This window comes from Ahaetulla prasina, chromosome 1, assembly GCF_028640845.1.
Source record: "Ahaetulla prasina isolate Xishuangbanna chromosome 1, ASM2864084v1, whole genome shotgun sequence".
In the NCBI taxonomy this organism is placed as follows: domain Eukaryota; kingdom Metazoa; phylum Chordata; class Lepidosauria; order Squamata; family Colubridae; genus Ahaetulla; species Ahaetulla prasina.
Window position 1 is genome coordinate 157,009,447 of NC_080539.1, and position 17,934 is coordinate 157,027,380.

At 48.1% G+C, this 17,934-nt stretch overlaps 1 long non-coding RNA gene across 1 annotated transcript in view; it reads left to right on the forward strand.

Moving 5' to 3' along the window:
* Nucleotides 1-402: 402 nt before the first annotated feature.
* Nucleotides 403-17,934, forward strand: part of LOC131196253 (uncharacterized) — a 67,912-nt gene continuing 50,380 nt past the window's right edge. Inside the window, exon 1 of the long non-coding RNA XR_009154680.1 lies at nt 403-526. This is a non-coding gene — a long non-coding RNA (uncharacterized LOC131196253). The remainder of the gene's footprint in view (nt 527-17,934) is intronic.

Sequence of the window (17,934 nt, forward strand, 5' to 3'; positions counted from 1 at the left end):
AATGCATGTTTCGGCTGAAGAAACCTTTTAAAAGTAAAAAAAAACAAAACCCTCTGCTGATGGTGCAGCTCAGCAGAGGCGGGGGGGGGCAGGGATTTTTGCTACAGGTCCTCTGAACCAGCAGCTGCCATCGCTACCTAATCGGGGGAGCCGGTGCGAACCGGGAGCATTTCACCCCTGGTATAAAGGACCTTAAGCCTAGCTGAATACAAAAGTAGCAAATGGAGATGATGTCTTTTTTCTATAACAGCATTGTAATGGGATTCTGAGGAAGCATTTTTTTTCTTTTCTTTTCTTTTCTTTTCTTTTCTTTTTTCTTTTCTTTTCTTTGTTTTGTTTGCTAATCAAAAATTTCATAAGGTAAAGGTTCCCCTCTGTGTGCTAGTCGTTCCTGACTCTAGGGGGCAATGCTCATCTCTGTTTCAAAGCTGAAGAGCCAGCGCTATCCGAAGATGTGTCCATGGTCATGTGGCCGGCATGACTCAATGCCAAAGGCCCACGGAACGCTGTTACCTTCCCATCAAAGGTGGTCCCTATTTTTCTACTTGCATTTTTTACATGCTTTCAAACTGCTAAATTGGCAGAAGCTGGGACAAGTAACAGGAGCTCTCCCCGTTATGCAGCAGTAGGGATTCGAACCGCTGAAGTGCTGACCTTTCGATCGACAAGCTTAGTGTCTATTAAAATAACTCTGAAATTAAAATAACTCAGAATCCATTTTTTAAATCTATGGGAGGGGGGGAAACGATTTTGGTATGGGAAAGATATTTTGACACTAACCTCTCTATGATTGTTGTGTAACATTATAACTTAACTACAAATGTATTCATAGCTTCACCCTGAGATTGAGAGTTTGCAAAGACCAGATTAACAGAATTGGAAGGGACTTTGGAGATCTTCTAGTCCAGCCCTCTGGTAAAGGAGGAGACCCTATACACGTCATCAGTGGTGGGATTCAAGTAATTTAACAACCGGTTCTCTGTCCTAATAATTTCTTCCAACAACCAGTTTGCCAAACTGCTCAGAAAGTTAACAACCGGTTCTCCTGAACCGGTGCGAACTGGCTGAATCCCACCAATGCCCATGATGAAGAACCTATGGCATGCGTGCCAGAAGTGGCACACAGAGCCACCTTTGCAGGCATGCCAGGCGTCGTCCGTTGTTCTTCCAGGTTCTGGTGCTCCTCCACATGTGCACCAGGGAGCTGCTCTTCCAGTTTCCAGTGCTACCCCGCGTGCGCGCGCACTCCCGTTTTGGCACTCGGTGCTGAAAAGGTTTGCCAATACTGCCCTATACCATTCCAGACAAGTGGCTGTCCAGTCTCTTCTTGAAAGCCTCCAGTGATGGCACTCCCACAACTTCTGGAGGCAAGTCATTCCACTGGTTAATTGTTCTCATGTCAGGAAATTTCTCCTTTGTTCTAGGTTGCTTCTCCCCTTGGTTAGTTTCCATCCATTACTTCTTGTCCTATCCTCAGGTGTTTTAGAACAGGGGTCTCCAACCTTGGCAACTTTAAGCCTGGAGGACTTCAACTCCCAGAATTCTGGGAGTTGAAGTCCTCCAGGCTTAAAGTTGCCAAGGTTGGAGACCCCTGCTTTAGAAAATAGGTTGATCCCCTCTTCTTTGTGGCAGCCCCCACAAATATTGGAACACTGCTATCATGGCACCCCTCATACCAACTGTTAATCTTGCAATATTGTTGAAATATTTTTAACTTTGAATTTGTTTTCATCTTTAGCCAAAGACTTAGGATCTAATGATAAAGGATCCCAAATGCGCTTAACCCACTTCTTAAAGAGAGGTTATCCAAGCAGAAAGCAGAACATTCCGTGCGCGGATATCATTTCCATGGTAAGGGGAATAAGAGGAATGTTTGTGGTACTACTTCACAAGCTAGACTAGAAAGAAAGGGATAATTAGCCAGTGCATAAATTATTTACTAGACCCCTTTTAGACATGTACTTCCAAATTTCCTACCGCAGGTGACATACTACTAAATATCAAAGCCATTGGTTACTGGATCAGTGGCAGTTCAATATTTTATTCAGAAATATCTGGGGAATTTACCACAAGGAGAAAGATTTTTTTTTAAAAAAATGTCAAGGTGATTTTGATAAGAGTTTTTTTTTTTTCCTGACAAGACGTCATTGGCTTAACCTGCCTTTCTTCTGTTTAATCACTTTCAGAAGCTCATTAGTCTAAGAGGAAATAAGCTTTAAAATTCAAACCACATGCCACATTTCAAAGGACCACAAAGTTGCAGCCTATGTCTCCATTTACAATGTCAAATGGCAATGAATTCCACAGACACACACACAAAGAAGCACCCTTAAAAAGTGTTAGAAGATGTAAAATTAGGCCACCCGTTAAATCTTTTAAATGACATCTAAAAGATATTGCAACCGTGAAATGCTTACATGAACAGTTCCCCCCACGGGTACAACTATCCACGAGAAAGATAAAAATGTACAATTCTAGAGCTGCCTATGTATTCGTCGATCACCCTTGGCTATACACACTATACACATACTGAGGACAAAATTTCAATTTATTTGGCCAAGGTTTGGAATGGAAGCTCCATCTGCGGGATACAGATTAAATCAATGTATATCTTCTGAATTTGTGTTTTTGTTCGCACTTCAAAGCCTACACTTTTCAGGATTTTCAGTGCATTTTTTTCAATTTTAAAACACAACAGATAAGAGCATTCGGGATGATTAGGGGACTGGAGACTAAAACATATGAAGAACAATTACAGGAACTGGGCATGGCTAGTGAGAAGGACCAGGGGAGACAGGATAGCAGTGTTCCAATATTTGAGGGGCTGCCACAGAGAGGAGTGGGTCAAGCTATTTTCCAAAGCACCTGAAGGCCAGACAAGGGATAATGGATGGAAACTGACCAAGGAGAGATTTAACCTGGAAATAAGGAGAAATTTTCTGACAGTGAGAACAATCAACCAGTGAAACAGCTTGCCTTTGGAACTTCATCACAAGACTTTCAAGAAGTGATTGGCCTGGCATTTGTCAGAAATGGTGTAGGGTCTCCTGCTTGGGTGGGGGGTTGGTCTAGATGACCTACAAGGTCCCTTCCAACTCTTGTTAATCTGTTAATATACATTTTCAGACTTAGATATACAATAAAATGCACATTAGAGCAGGGGTGAAATGTTCCCGGTTCGGACCGGATCAGTAGCGATGATGGTGGGTGGTTTGGAGAACCAGTAGCAAAAATCCCTGCCCCACCCCCACACCTATGCCAAGCTGAGGCACACGATCATCAGAGCCTTTTTTTTTAACTTTTAAAAGCATTTTTTTAACCATTTTTTTTTTACTTGGGCCAAAGTGTTTGTAAAAAAAATGCTTTTAAAAGTAAAAAAAAAAAGATTGAGCACCACAGCTGATCACCCTCCCCCACATGCGCTGTTCTACTTACCGCATGCCTCCTTTTGGTGTGCGCTACATGCGCGCGCACGCCTCACATTTGGTGCGTGGTGCGCACTGCGCATGCGCGGCCAGCAAACCGGTAGTAAACCGGTTCAGATTTCACCACTGCATTAGAGATGCATTACGTACAAAAAAATTGCTTCATACACATAAGAAATTTTCACATTCGTTTTTCCTCTCCTAAATTCACAACTTGATATGGAAATGCTCAGAAACAGGAAAACTGAAATGGACAGATTTTTGCTAGTTCATTTCATGCTGTCTATGGTAATTTTGTGGTGATTTAGTCATCGACGATGACACGCGGGGTCACATGCAACACTTGGATTAAAAGGGCAGCCTTACACTGTATAAGATTTTTAAATTAATTGGTCTTAGTGAAGCAGACAAAGGAACATACATCTTCTCTGAATGAAAATTCAGACTTCTTCCATGTAGCACAAGTAGGACAGGAAGATTTTATATATTAAAGACGGATCAAAGCAGGACTGGTGAGGAATATATTTTGCTTATGATCTTGTCAACTGAAGATGGACAAAGCTATCTACTTTAGTGCCAGAGAAAGTTTACATCTCTCTTCCCAGAACTGAAAATAAGTTAATACAGGTAGTCCTTGATTTATAACAGTTGATTTAGTGAGTGAAGTTACAATGGCACTGAAAACCAGTGACTTATGACCGTTTTTCATACTTAAGACCCTTGTAATATCCCCATGGTCACATGATCAAAATTCAAATGCTTGGCAACTGACTCATATTTATGATGGCTGCAGTGTCCCGGGGTCATGTGATTACCTTTTGTGAACTTCTGACAAGCAAAATCAATGGGGAAGCCAGATTCACTAAACACCCGTTTTGCTAACTTAACAGTTGCAATTATTCACTTAACAACTATGGCAAGGAAGGTGGTAAAATGGGGCAAATTTTACTTAATAACTGTCTTGCTTAGCAAGAGAAATTTTAGGCTAAATTGTGGTCGTAAGTTGAGGACTACCTGTAGTTGCACAAGTAGTTTGATGAGTGGAAGATGGAGACAAACAGCAAAGTTGCGGTTATTGTCTATTAACCAGGACAACGGCAGTGTTTCTGTAAAGGAAATACTCCTGGAACAACTCTAAGTACAAGAATGTGACTGTGAACTGCTCTTTAAAACACAACAACTATAAACAACTCACCACAGGAAAGCAAAGGAAGCTACTCTGGAAGTATCATTTTAAAATTCAAAATACCGAAACGAAGTATTTTGTTCCTTGTTAAAATATTAAACCTGACAGTATTGCTTCCTAAAGCATTCCTGCCTCTGTCATGTATTTTCAAAATCAAGTATACTGGTTTTGTATACTCGAAATTGAGATCCTCTTCATGGACTAGTCACATGTATAGTAAGTACAGTGTCCAAGACAGGTAGTGAATATAGCCATACATTAACCACTCAGGATCGTCTATTGATGGGATCATTTCTTTGTAAAAATGATTTGCGGCATCATAATAGATAAAAATTAATACTGAATATTATTTTTAAAGAAAATATTAAAAACATATCAGAAAATAAAACAATTTAGTTAGATGTTGAGCATCCCAATAAGAGATCCAGTCAGTTCAGGAAGAATAAAACAAACAATATTGGATTAAAAGATCAGAGCAGCAAAAATTATTTTTACCTTTTGCCAAAAATCCCATTTAAGAGGAGAGTTAAATTCAGAGGCTATACTCAACTGAGTTTCGATTTTGGCATATCTGATCCAAAAGAAAAGGCCCTTTTTCAAATCATAATCTTCCCATTCCCATTAATATCAGTTAGTGGCATCATATAAGATCCAGGCAGAGTTGGTTAGTAAGGTTGGTGCCTCTTTATTTTATTTAGCTATTTTTTTTTTCTCAAATTTGGAAACTGCCCATTTTTCTCACAGAGCCTCTTACTGGATCTACTATCTTGGCTGGTCATACAGAAATGTTTGCCTGCACCAATAACAATCTCCTTGCTAAAGGTATTTGTTAAGCCCAATGCAGAGTATCATAAATGCTTTTTTAATACCTTGATGAACGTATCTTTTCTTTTATGTACACTGAGAGCATATGCACCAAGACAAATTCCTTGTGTGTCCAATCACACTTGGCCAATAAAATTCTATTCTATTCTATTCTAATAGTGCAATCCTATACATATCTATTTGGGAGTTAACTCCACTGAGTTCCAAGGGGCTTATGGGCAGGACAAGTGACAATTTTATGGCAGCCTAACGATTTCCTTTCTTCAAGCCGCAGTCCAGTTCTTGTTTCAACAAGCCTCCCGAACTGAGCAACTGTAGATAAGTTTTTAATTTTAATTTCATATACAGAGCAAAAGAGCCAACCATGCCCAGGTGTCACATTGTCCCAGATAAAATGGATTTATAGATCAATTCTAGCTTGATTCCAGACAAGAAAATTGCTTTACACACAGACACACACACACACACACAACCACACACACACCTACAACCATGCCGCACTGACCATCTTCACTAAGAACACTTTTGCTTTTTTTTTTTGGAAAGCTCAGCAATAGCACCATTATTATTATTCCCACCAGCCTTGCCTGAATCAATAACCTCGCTTAATGGACACTTTCAACAGGAAATGATAAATGGGGCTTTAAATCGTGGCTTCTTTTTTGAAAAAAGAAAAAAGAAATGACGCTCGCGGAGTTTGAGCAAGGCTTTCCCACTTAAACTCTTGGGGATGGATTGCCAGTCACCAACTGAAACGGTCCCATTTGATTCAGGGAATTGGCCAGGCACCTCTGCCCGAGCACAGTGTCAACAGAAGTCTGTTATTATGCCACATTACACAGGAGATCTGAGCGGTTTACTGCCCAGGAATGCTTGGCATCCCTTTTAAACCCACAGCTCCCAGCTCCCCTCCTTTACAAAGGCCTAAATCCCTTGTGTTTATTTGAATAGAAGCTGGCAAGATAATTAAACATCCCATTCAAACATCCTGTTTGAAATATTAAACAGTAATTAGCTTCCTAAATTTCCCTCCCTCCCCTCTTGGCTTGGCGAAGGGAAGGAGGCCCCCTAAACAGCTTGTCTCGTCCAAAGGCTTCTCTGCGCCACAACTTGTGCTTTTTTTTCCCACGTGAAAGTCGAGGGCTGCCATTCTCCCTCTTTGCCCACAGCAACTGCTTATCGCACAGAAATGGCAACTAATTTGAGTGACCTCTCTAAATGAAGGTTCAAACAGAAATGTCTTTCAGAAGTATCCGGGTCAACAGCCCTCGGTAACCCACGATGTCTATTCTTGGACCAGCAGCATCAAAACAGCCTTGTATAAATAGAAACAGTTTCTATTATCACGGCCTGTTGCCTCAGGCCTAGCACTCAGCACCTCCCTTTGTGCTGAAATATTCCCCTGAAATTCAGCTTTGAACAAAGGAGGAGGTCTCTGCTCCATGGAACTTCCTTAACTGGATGTGGAACCTGTCTTACAATGATTAGTTTTGATCTTCCCAGAATATGGAAAACTTGATTTCTTCTTTCTTGTGGCTCATATGGGTGGGCAGCAAGTAGAAGTTCCAGAAATTATTCACGTTTTCCCTTCCCAGGGAACGGAGAACTTGATTCTCTGGCAGCGAACCTACCTGAACAGGACTGACATGGAAGCGAGATGGTCGCCCAATTGATCTAACCGTCACTTTTAGTTGAATCTATTAACTTGGACCATAGTCCTTGCCGTGTGTATCATGAGGGTCATTTGGAGTGAGCTTCTTCTTAGTATAACTGTAGAAAAACTGTCAAAATGAGGGCCGTGCAGTGGATTTGGATGAATCCTGAATTTTGAGGCAAAACATGTACACTTCAGATGGATCTTTCAGAACCCCAGAAATGAATGGAATGGAATGGAATTGTCTCTGGTGTACATACAAACAACAAAGCAGATTATTTGTTGAGCAGAGGTGGGTTTCAGCAATTCTGACTAGTTCTGGAGAAATGGTAGAGGAAATTTTGAGTAGTTCGGAGAACCGGTAAATACCACCTCTGACTGGCCCTGCCCCCACCTATTCTCTGCCTCCTGACTCCCCAGCTGATCGGGAGGAAATGGGGATTTTGCACTAACCTTCCCCTGGAGTTGGGAAGGAATGGAGATTTTACAGTATCTTTCCCCTGCCACACCCACCAAGCCACGCCCACCAATCCATGCCATGGCCACTAAACCATGGCCATAGAACCGGTAGTAAAAAAATTTGAATCCCACCACTGGTCATAGATCATAAATCACAGTAACAATCTTTAATCATAAGACACAAACAATAAGTGATAAATCCTAAAATACCAATAGGAGAAGATAATAGGAAAGATGAGCAGCTGAGAAAGATGAGAAGATGAGATGGATAATAGCAATACAGCAATACTATGTGGGTAAATATCTTTAGGCCTAAAACAGTGCTGTGGGAATTAGGTGTTCAGAAGAGTGATGGCATGGGGCGAAAAAACTATCTTTGTGTCTAGTTGTTTTGGCATGCAACACCCTATAGCAATGTCATGAGGGGAGAAGTTGAAACAATTTATGTCCAGGATATGAGGGGTCTCTAGATACTTTCTCAGTCCTCTTTGTAAGATGAATGTAAGACCATTGCAAATTGTCTTCACTTTACCCAATGACATTCCCATTTAGAAATTTTGGATGCTACAAGTAAGAATCTTCTTAGAAAGATCTGCCTCCAACTACGTAATCATTGCATGCAGTGACATTGCCCTGGTGGATTGAAGAAGAAAACCATGGACAGAGCAAACCTTGAATTTCAGGTAGTAGCAAGCATCCCTTGCAATCCAGTGAGCTAAACTACTGCATAGAAAGCAATACTTATTTTTAGATTTAAAAACAACAGCAGAAGGACAACAACACAGCAGGCAGTTTATACGTATTTTGGGTAGGTCAGACCTCATTCGCTGGACTGAAAAGAGTGGTCCTTCAGTTTGATTGTGTGCTAAGTCACCAAATCCTCTGGGCATCACTTATCTCAATTTGACACTAATCTACCAGCTATTCTGTAACACCTAATTGAAAACTCTTGAAAACCATATGCCTTTTTTTTTCTGCACTAGATTCAGGAGAAACAGATAACTGGGAAAAAAATAAAACTGCAAGTTCATTTTTAAATATTTCACACGCTTGCAAAACAAAAGAAATCTATCTTTGTTTGCCAGTCACCTGGCTTGAGCCTGGACAATGCCTCCTTAGCGCCCGGACGGAACGCTCTGCAAGGCCATTCGACGCAGGGTGGAAAGGCGCAGAGAGGGCATGTCGGATGCCCTCCTCTGCCAAGTATTCTCAAACTGGGCTGCCGTGAATTGCGGGCGTTGTCGGACACCAGAGTGTCAGGCAACCCGTGGGTTGCGAATAGGTGGCGAGGGCTGCGATTACTGCCTCGGCCGTAGTGGATTTCATGAGTATGATCTCCAACCATTTAGAGAATGCGTCGACAACCACTAGGAAGGTTTGGCCGTGGAACGGGCCAGCAAAATCAATGTGGATTCTTGACCAGGGCACTTGGGGTTTTCCCATTCCCTGACTGGGGCCGTTGGGGGTAGAGGTCTGGACTCTTGGCAAGCCTGGCATTTCCCTACCCTCTCAGCAATCTCTGAGTCCATGAGTGGCCACCACACATAGCTTCTTGCTAGCCCCTTCATCCTTACGATCCCTGGGTGACCTCGTGGAGGAGGTCCAATACCTTTCCCTTAATTTATCCGGGATTACCACACGATCACCCCATAGCAGGCACCCCTTGAGCCGAGAGCTCATCACGCTTTTTACAAATTCCTTAAACTGCTCGCCCGCAGCGGCCACCCTCTTTGTACCCAACCGAGTACAGTCCTTAACATAATGTCCGGTATGATGCCCGAGCCACTTCCTTAGATGTGACTGGGCCAGAGTCCAAAGAGTCAATAAGCAGGATGGGCGTCCCCATAGTTGCGGGCCCACACTCGGTCGCCTATGCCCATTTCTCTCATTTTTTCTAGTTCCCCCTTGTAACCCTCTGGTGTGTAATGGGGATTCAAACGGTCAAGTGGGCACCGGAGCTTCCGTCCCATCAATAATTCGGCTGGGCTTCTGCCTGTAGCAGTGCTTGGGGTTCTGTGCTGAACGGCCAGAAAGAAATCTATCTTTGTTTGCCAGTCACCTGGCTTGAGCCTGGACAATGCCTCCTTAGCGCCCCGGACGGAACGCTCTGCAAGGCCATTCGACGCAGGGTGGAAAGGCGCAGAGAGGGCATGTCGGATGCCCTCCTCTGCCAAGTATTCCTCAAACTGGGCTGCCGTGAATTGCGGGCGTTGTCGGACACCAGAGTGTCAGGCAACCCGTGGGTTGCGAATAGGTGGCGCAGGGCTGCGATTACTGCCTCGGCCGTAGTGGATTTCATGAGTATGATCTCCAACCATTTAGAGAATGCGTCGACAACCACTAGGAAGGTTTGGCCGTGGAAAGGGCCAGCAAAATCAATGTGGATTCTTGACCAGGGCCCTTGGGGTTTTTCCCATTCCCTGACTGGGGCCGTTGGGGGTAGAGGTCTGGACTCTTGGCAAGCCTGGCATTTCCCTACCCTCTCAGCAATCTCTGAGTCCATGAGTGGCCACCACACATAGCTTCTTGCTAGCCCCTTCATCCTTACGATCCCTGGGTGACCCTCGTGGAGGAGGTCCAATACCTTTCCCCTTAATTTATCCGGGATTACCACACGATCGCCCCATAGCAGGCACCCCCCTTGAGCCGAGAGCTCATCACGTTTTTTAACAAATTCCTTAAAACGTTCGCCCGGCGCAGCGGGCCACCCTCTTTGTACCCAACCGAGTACAGTCCTTAACATAATGTCCCGGTATGATGCCCGAGCCACTTCCTTAGATGTGACTGGGCCAGAGTCCAAAGAGTCAATAAGCAGGATGGGCGTCCCCGGAGTGGGGTCTTCGATCGCCCCTGGTAGTGGGCATCTGCTTAACGCGTCCGCATGCCCCACTTCTTTTCCTGGTCGATGCTGCAGCTTGTAAGAATAAGCGGCTAAGAAAATAGTCCATCGAGTCAATCGTGGCGAAAGTGCCACAGGCGTTGGGCGGTCGCCAGCCAGTATTCCTAACAGCGGTCTGTGGTCAGTCACAATTTCAAAATCTCGCCCAAACACATATTCGTGGAATTTTTTCACCCCGGACACAATTGCTAGCGCTTCTTTATCTAACTGGCTATAGTTCCTCTCTGGGGAGGACATCGTTCTAGAGTAGAAAGCTATAGGGGCTTCTGTGCCGTTTGGAAGTCTGTGGCTGAGCACAGCCCCACCCCATAAGGGAGGCATCGCAAACCAGCACTAGTGGCAATGAGCTATGATACTGATGAGCAGGCTATCACGAGAGCAGGTTTTTACTGCTTCAAAGCCCTACTTTCCGACTTTCCCCAAGACCAAACAGTATTTTTCCTAGAAGCTTATGCAGCGGTTCAGCAACGGTCGCTTTGTTTTTTAAAACCGCGAAAATTCACTAGCCCCAGGAATGCCTGTAGCTCTGTTTTGTTTTTGGGCGCTGGAGCCTTTCTGATTGCCTTGACCTTGCTCTCAGTGGGTGAATTCTTCTTGTCTATTCGTAGCCCAAGAATCGATGATTCTACCCCTATCTGGCATTTGTTCACTTTAACCTTTAGTCCGCTGACCGAAAATGCCCAGAACCTTTCTCAAACGCCCCCAATTCCTCTACGCCGCTGATATCAATACATCATCAAGTAGGGAACTACCCTGGGAGCCCTTGCAGAAGTCGTTCCATTAAATTTTGAACAGCCCTGGTGCCACACTCACCCCAAATTGTAATCGGGTACACTTGAAGGCCCCCTGTGAGTTACAATCGTTTGGGCTTCGCTGTGTTGGCGCTCACGGGCAGTTGTTGGTAGGCTTGAGCCAAGTCTAACTTTGCAAAGACTTGCCCTTGCCCCAAAGAGTGCAGCAAGTGTTGCACCACGGAACTGGGTAAGCGCTTTTCTGTAAGGCTTTGTTTAGCGCCGCCTTGTAGTCAGCGCAGATTCTAATTGACCCATCTGGTTTTACTGGGTGACGATTGGCGTCTCCCACTTTGCGTGATCGACTGGCACCAAAATCCCTGATTTATGAGCTTATCTAGCTCCTTGTCAATTTTAGGTTTAAGGGCAAAGGGACTCTCCTTGCCTTTAACCTAATGGGAGCTACCTGGGGTCTAAGTTGAAGGAAATAGGGGTCCCTTGTACTTGCCCAGGCAGTCCTTGAAGACATCTTCGAACTCGCTCATGAGTATGTCTTTCAGGTTACAGTCACTTCTGTAGATGCCAGTCACTCCCATGCCCAGTGCACGAAACCAGTCTAGTCCCAACAACCAGGCAGGGTCCCTTCGACGATCGTGATGGGCAGGGTCTTCTTGTGTGGTCCGTATCGACTCGGACGGAGGTGGTCCTCGAACAGGGATGCGATTCCCTTGGTAGTCGTGGACTCGAGCCGCAGTGTTTGCAGGTGGCGCCGCGACTGACGGCAGTGACTTCGCCAAAGTGTCCCAGGACATGATGGTGATCGCTGACCCGTGTCCACTTCGAGTCGGCACTGCACTCTTCTATTTTGGGTTTGGTGAAGATCTTCTTCTCCACTGGGTTGAGGCGCGCCTATGACCACAGTCGCTTGGTTTGAATCCGCCTTTTTGTTTGAGCCAATCGCGGGTCGCCTTGCCGATCCCGCGCCTGATTGGCCGATTTGAATTTTCGGCGGAAGGTTGGGGAGCTCGACAGACTTGAGCTAGGTGCCCTTCTTCTCGCACCGACATGTTGCGCCCTTGAACTTGCAGCGTTGGCGCTGGTGTTGACCTCCGCAACTTCCGTGATTCGCCCCGGTCCTCTTGGCGTTTCTCGGTTCGGCAAACCCTTCCTCATCCTCACCGCCGGATTCGGTTTGGATCTCTTCTGGTGCACCGGGTTGACTTTGTGCTCGCCTTGGTGTGAGAGGCTTTTGCAGTGTCTCCGCCGCTTGGGTGGACATTTCATGCGCCTGGCTTCGTCCAGGCGTTTGCCAGCGTTAGATTGCTTTTCGATAGCAGCCGCCCGCAAACGCATGTCTCGACCCCCGGATGAGTTGCTCCAGCAGCACCTCGCCCAGGTCTCGTACCCACAGTCTTGAGGCTTTAGGGCGCCATGTAGTCGCCGATGGATTCGCCTCAGCTGTCGGCGCCTCCAAATTCAAACGCCGCACGATTTGGACGGCGTTGGCGCGAAATGGTTTTTAGAAGGGTTTGCAGAGTTTGCCACGATACCGATTGTATCGGCGTTGGCTCTGCCAGGGCTTCATGTCGATGACCTCAAAATAAGCCTTTATCTGGAACTCCTTGCAGTTCGTTGGCTTTAAAGAACATAAATACAATATAAAACAATTAAAAACTGATTCGCCAAAAATTTAAATTAAAATATCAAATAAAACCCAATTTAAAACCAATAATTTAAAATCTAGCTCAGCCCTGCACAATTAAATAAATACGCTTTAAGCCACGGAAGGTCCGAGGTCCGAGAGCTGACGAAGTCCGGGGTAGTTCATTCCAGAGGTGGGGCCCCACAGAGAAGGCCCTTCCCTGGGTGTCGCCAGACGACATTGCCGCCGACGGCACCCTGAGGAGACCCTCTGTGAGAGCGCACGGGTCGGTGAGAGATATTCGGTAGCAGTAGGCGGTCCCGTAAGTAGCCCGCCCAATGCCATGGAGCGCTTTAAAGGTGGTCACCAAAACCTTGAAGCGCACCCGAAAGCCACAGGTAGCCAGTGCAGCCTGCGCAGGATGGTGTTATACGGAGCCACGAGGGCTCCATCTATCACCCGCAGCCGCATTCTGACTAACTGCAGCCTCCGGATGCCCTTCAAGGGAGCCCCATGTAGAGAGCATTGCAGTAATCCAGGCGAGACGTCACGAGTGCGTGAGTGACCGTGCATAGGCATCCCGTCCAGAAAGGGCGAACTGGCGCATCAGGCGAACCTGGTAGAACGCTCTCCTGGAGACGGCCGTCAAATGGTCTTCTAGAGACAGCCGCTCATCCAGGAGGACGCCTGTTGCGGACCCTTTCCATCGGGGCCAATGACTCGCCACCGATGGTCAGCCGCGGATTTAGCTGACTGTATCGGGATGCCGCATCCACAGCCACTCTGTCTTGGAGGGATTGAGCTTGAGCCTATTTCTCCCCATCCAGACCAGACGGCCTCCAGGCACCGGGACAGCACTCGATAGCCGTTGGGGTGGTCCGTGTAGAAAAGTACAGCTGGGTGTCATCCGATACAGCTGGTACTTCACACCGAAACCACTGATGATCTCACCCAGCGGCTTCATGTAGATGTTAAACAGAAGGCGAGAGGATCGACCCCGCGGCACCCCACAAGTGAGGCGCCTCGGGCCGACCTCTGCCCCCGTCAACACCGACTGCGACCGGTCGGAGAGATAGGAGGAGAACCACCGATAAACGGTGCCTCCCACTCCCAATCCTCCAACCGCGCAGCAGGATACCATGGTCGATGGTATCGAAGCCGCTGAGAGGTCTAATAGGACCAGGGCAGAGGAGCAACCCTGTCCCTGGCCCTCCAGAGATCATCCACCAACGCGACCAAAGCCGCCTCCGTGCTGTAACCGGGCCGAAACCGGACTGGAACGGGTCTAGATAGACAGTTTCATCCAGGTGCAAGGGAAATTGATATGCCACCATATTTCTACAACCTTCGCGCTGGCGAAGGTTGGAGACCGGACGATAATTACCTAAAACAGCCGGGTCCAAGGACGGCTTCTTAAGGAGGGGCCTCACCACCGCCTCTTTCAAGGCGGCCGGAAGACACCTCCACCAAAGAAGCAGTCGAATCGCCTGAGCCAGCCTCGTGTCACCTCTCGAGTGGCCAGCACCAGCCAAGAGGGCACGGGTCCAGTAAACACGTGGTGGCATTCAACCTACCCAACAACCTGTCCATGTCCTCGGAGCCACAGGGTCAAACTCATCCCACACAATGTCACCAAGACCGCCTCACGCATCTCGCCCGTATCACTGCAATCTTGGTCCAGACCATCCCGGTTGAACGATTTTATCGTATAGATAACCGTTAAACTCTCAGCACGCCCCTGCAACGGGTCATCCCGCTCCCCTGGTGTAAGAGGGAGCGAGTCACCAAACAGGGCGGCTGGGCGGTTATCTGCCGATGCAATGAGGGAGGAGGCGAGCTACGCCGCTTCCTCAATGCCACTAGGTAAGTCCTAGTATAGGACTTCACTAGTGTCCGATCAGCTCGAACGGCCAGACCTCCAGAGACTCTCCAGGCGCCTTCTCCGCGCTTCATCCTCTCAGCTCCTCGGAGAACCAAGGAGCCGGTTGGGACCTGCGCCGGGTCAGAGGCCGCAAAGGCACGACACGGTCCAAGGCCCCGCCGCGCCTGTTCCCAGGCCGCAACAAGTTCCTCAGTCGAGCCGTGAGCCAGACCTCAGGAAATGGCCCAAGCTCCGTCCGAACCCATCCGGGTCCATCAGGCGCCTGGGACGGAACCAACGATCGGCTCCGCCTCCCGCGGTGGTGAATGGCGGTCAGAAAGTCCAGGCGAAGAAGAGAGTGATCTGACCATGACAAAGGTTCAATGACTAATTCCTTTAAGTCCAGATCTCTCAACCACTGACCAGAGAGAAAAATCAGGTCCAGGGTGCCACCCCCAATGTGAGTAGGGCCATCAACTACTTGGGTCATGTCCAAGGCCGTCATGGAAGCCATGAACTCCCGAGCTGCCGATGAGGAGCCGGACGATGGCAAGTTAAAGTCCCCCATGACTAAAAGCCTGGGGGTCTCAACTGCCACCCCAGCCAGCACCTCCAGGAGCTCGGGCAGGGCAGCTGTCACGCAGCAAGGAGCCAGGTACGTGATCAGCATACCCATCTGACACCTATGACCCCATCTCACAAAGAGGATTCGCACCCGCAATCTGAGGTACAGTGGTCTCCTCGGCTCTAGACTCTCTAATCACAACCGCCACCCCCACCCCTACCCTGGGCCTCGGCTGATGGAATGCACGGAAACCCGGCGGGCACAACTCAACCAGGGCACGCCTTCAGTGCCCAACCAGGTCTCCGTAATGCCCATAAGGTCCGCGGAACCCCTGTATAAGGTCACAAACGAGGGGCTTTGTTCACCACGGACCGGCATTGCACAACATCAGCCGGAGGCCCAAGCTCTGAGGATCCTGACCATCCGGGAACGGGTGAAGTCCAAGGGGTCGGAGCGTGATCGCTTTCAAACATCGAGCACGCGCCCCAAACTTGATATGACCCTCGCTCGCCATACCTGCCTCTCCCACTTACCGTGTCAATAGAACCACCCTCACAAATAGGAACACACTCTCCCCATAACCTCTGGACCTAATAAAGAAAACCGCCATGAGCATGTGCAGGAACTGGCCCCTCACCCGACGGGTTACCCCATTACCCGCCTTACCCTCCCACCCTTAAAATTCCCTTTCTAAAAACCCCATAAACCCTTCTTTTAGCATGCCACCTCTGTGGGTCCCAAGACCTCATAGAGGCCGGCCCTCGATAGTGTGGGCCATTCCTGCAGGCGGGGCACTGCAGGCGCAAGAGTTCCTGTGGCGAATAACGATAGAATCAACCATCAGCTGGCTATGTCCCATTTGGCAGCCGAGATGTTATACTGGGATGTCATTCTGGAGTCCGGTAACGGATGGAAAAAAGAGATGGAAAAAAAAGAGACAGGCAGTCCGTCCTAAAGAGATGTAAAGTCCATTATATCCTGATGGATTAGCAGACAAAGATCGTAAACCGCCTCAGCCCATCCACCAGGTAGATGTTCCGCTGGACCGAGTATGCCGCTCATGGGAGAGATGTCCCAGCAGTCCAGGAAGGAGGTCCGGGGGTGGGGGTAAAGGGTAGCCACAGTATCAGCTGAAGAATACACCTTCCTGCCCCACGCCTCAACATGGTCATCATGTCCATCACTTGCCCCCATCCTCAGTGGGAGAGATGATCTAACAAGCTGGAAACCAGAAGCCCAAGGAGGCGTAGTCCAGGGGTGCAAACAAGGCGCAGCTGAATAAGCGCCATCTCAGCTGAAAAACATGCAGCCCCCTCCCCCCATCTCCACAAGGCCGCCTTCACCAGTCCGCCAAGCCTCCACCGCCGACGGAAAAGACGTTTTGAAGAAGCGAGGGCCAAAGTGCTGAGCCACACTACCCGGGCGTCTGGGCTGGCACCCGCCGCCCCCCCCACACCTCCACATGGCCGTTCGTCTCCCACCGCTCACCCTGTAACCAACAGGGAGATGACAACAAGAGCGGGGGAGCCGAGTCCATGCGGCTTAGTCCAGGGTGGGTGTCGCCTGATGGAAGCGGTGGCGGCGCTAGAAACCCATGCCGCTTACCGCCAAACAGCTGAGAACAGCTGAGGGTCGGCCAGCCGCCCACGCACCTCCGCAGGGCCGCCATCTTCATCCGCCCCGTCTCCGGTTCCTCCGGCCTCCAGTGCAGCAACCGCGGGTTCAAAGAGGTCCAAAGACCCCACCCGCGATTGCTGAGATGTACTATTCACCGGGCCGAGGGGAGCCAGCGGCATAGGCGACAGCTAACCATCGCCATCAGCCAGGGATCCGCCAGCCGATGATCCGGCGTTTCAGTAAGCCGCCATCTTGCGCATGCGTAGAAGCATTAGCTATGACCTCGGGACCGCAGTGGCTCAAGAAGTATGCCCTTTTGCGGTTATCTGGAACTCCTTGCAGTTCGTTGGCTTCTAGAAAGCTTTCGAAACGGGTCATATACGTTCCCCATTTCTCTTTAGCCGGGTCAAACGGTGCGGGCGGAGTGTAACTGGCCATCTCCGTTTTTCTGCCCTGTGTTTGCTGGGTTCGGTTCTTTCGTGCTTCAGCTCGGTTCTGGTGCTCCTTAGCCTCGAGATCCCACCCTCGTCGCCAGTGTTAAGTTCGGGAAGTAACGAGGCTGGAGACCAGGGTAGTGACAACAGCTCTTTAATATATGGTGAACCCAGCAACTTGGCTGGGGAAAAACAACCCTTTATATACTGTTTAACCGGCGGCTTCAACCAATCAGCAACGTGCTTGTTTCCCGCCTAAATATTTAAAGATACATAACAAATACCACCTCTGACTGGCCCTGCCCCCACCTATTCTCTGCCTCCTGACTCCCCAGCTGATCGGGAGGAAATGGGGATTTTGCACTAACCTTCCCCTGGAGTGGGGAAGGAATGGAGATTTTACAGTATCTTTCCCCTGCCACACCCACCAAGCCACGCCCACCAATCCATGCCATGGCCACTAAACCATGGCCATAGAACCGGTAGTAAAAAAATTTGAATCCCACCACTGGTCATAGATCATAAATCACAGTAACAATCTTTAATCATAAGACACAAACAATAAGTGATAAATCCTAAAATACCAATAGGAGAAGATAATAGGAAAGATGAGCAGCTGAGAAAGATGAGAAGATG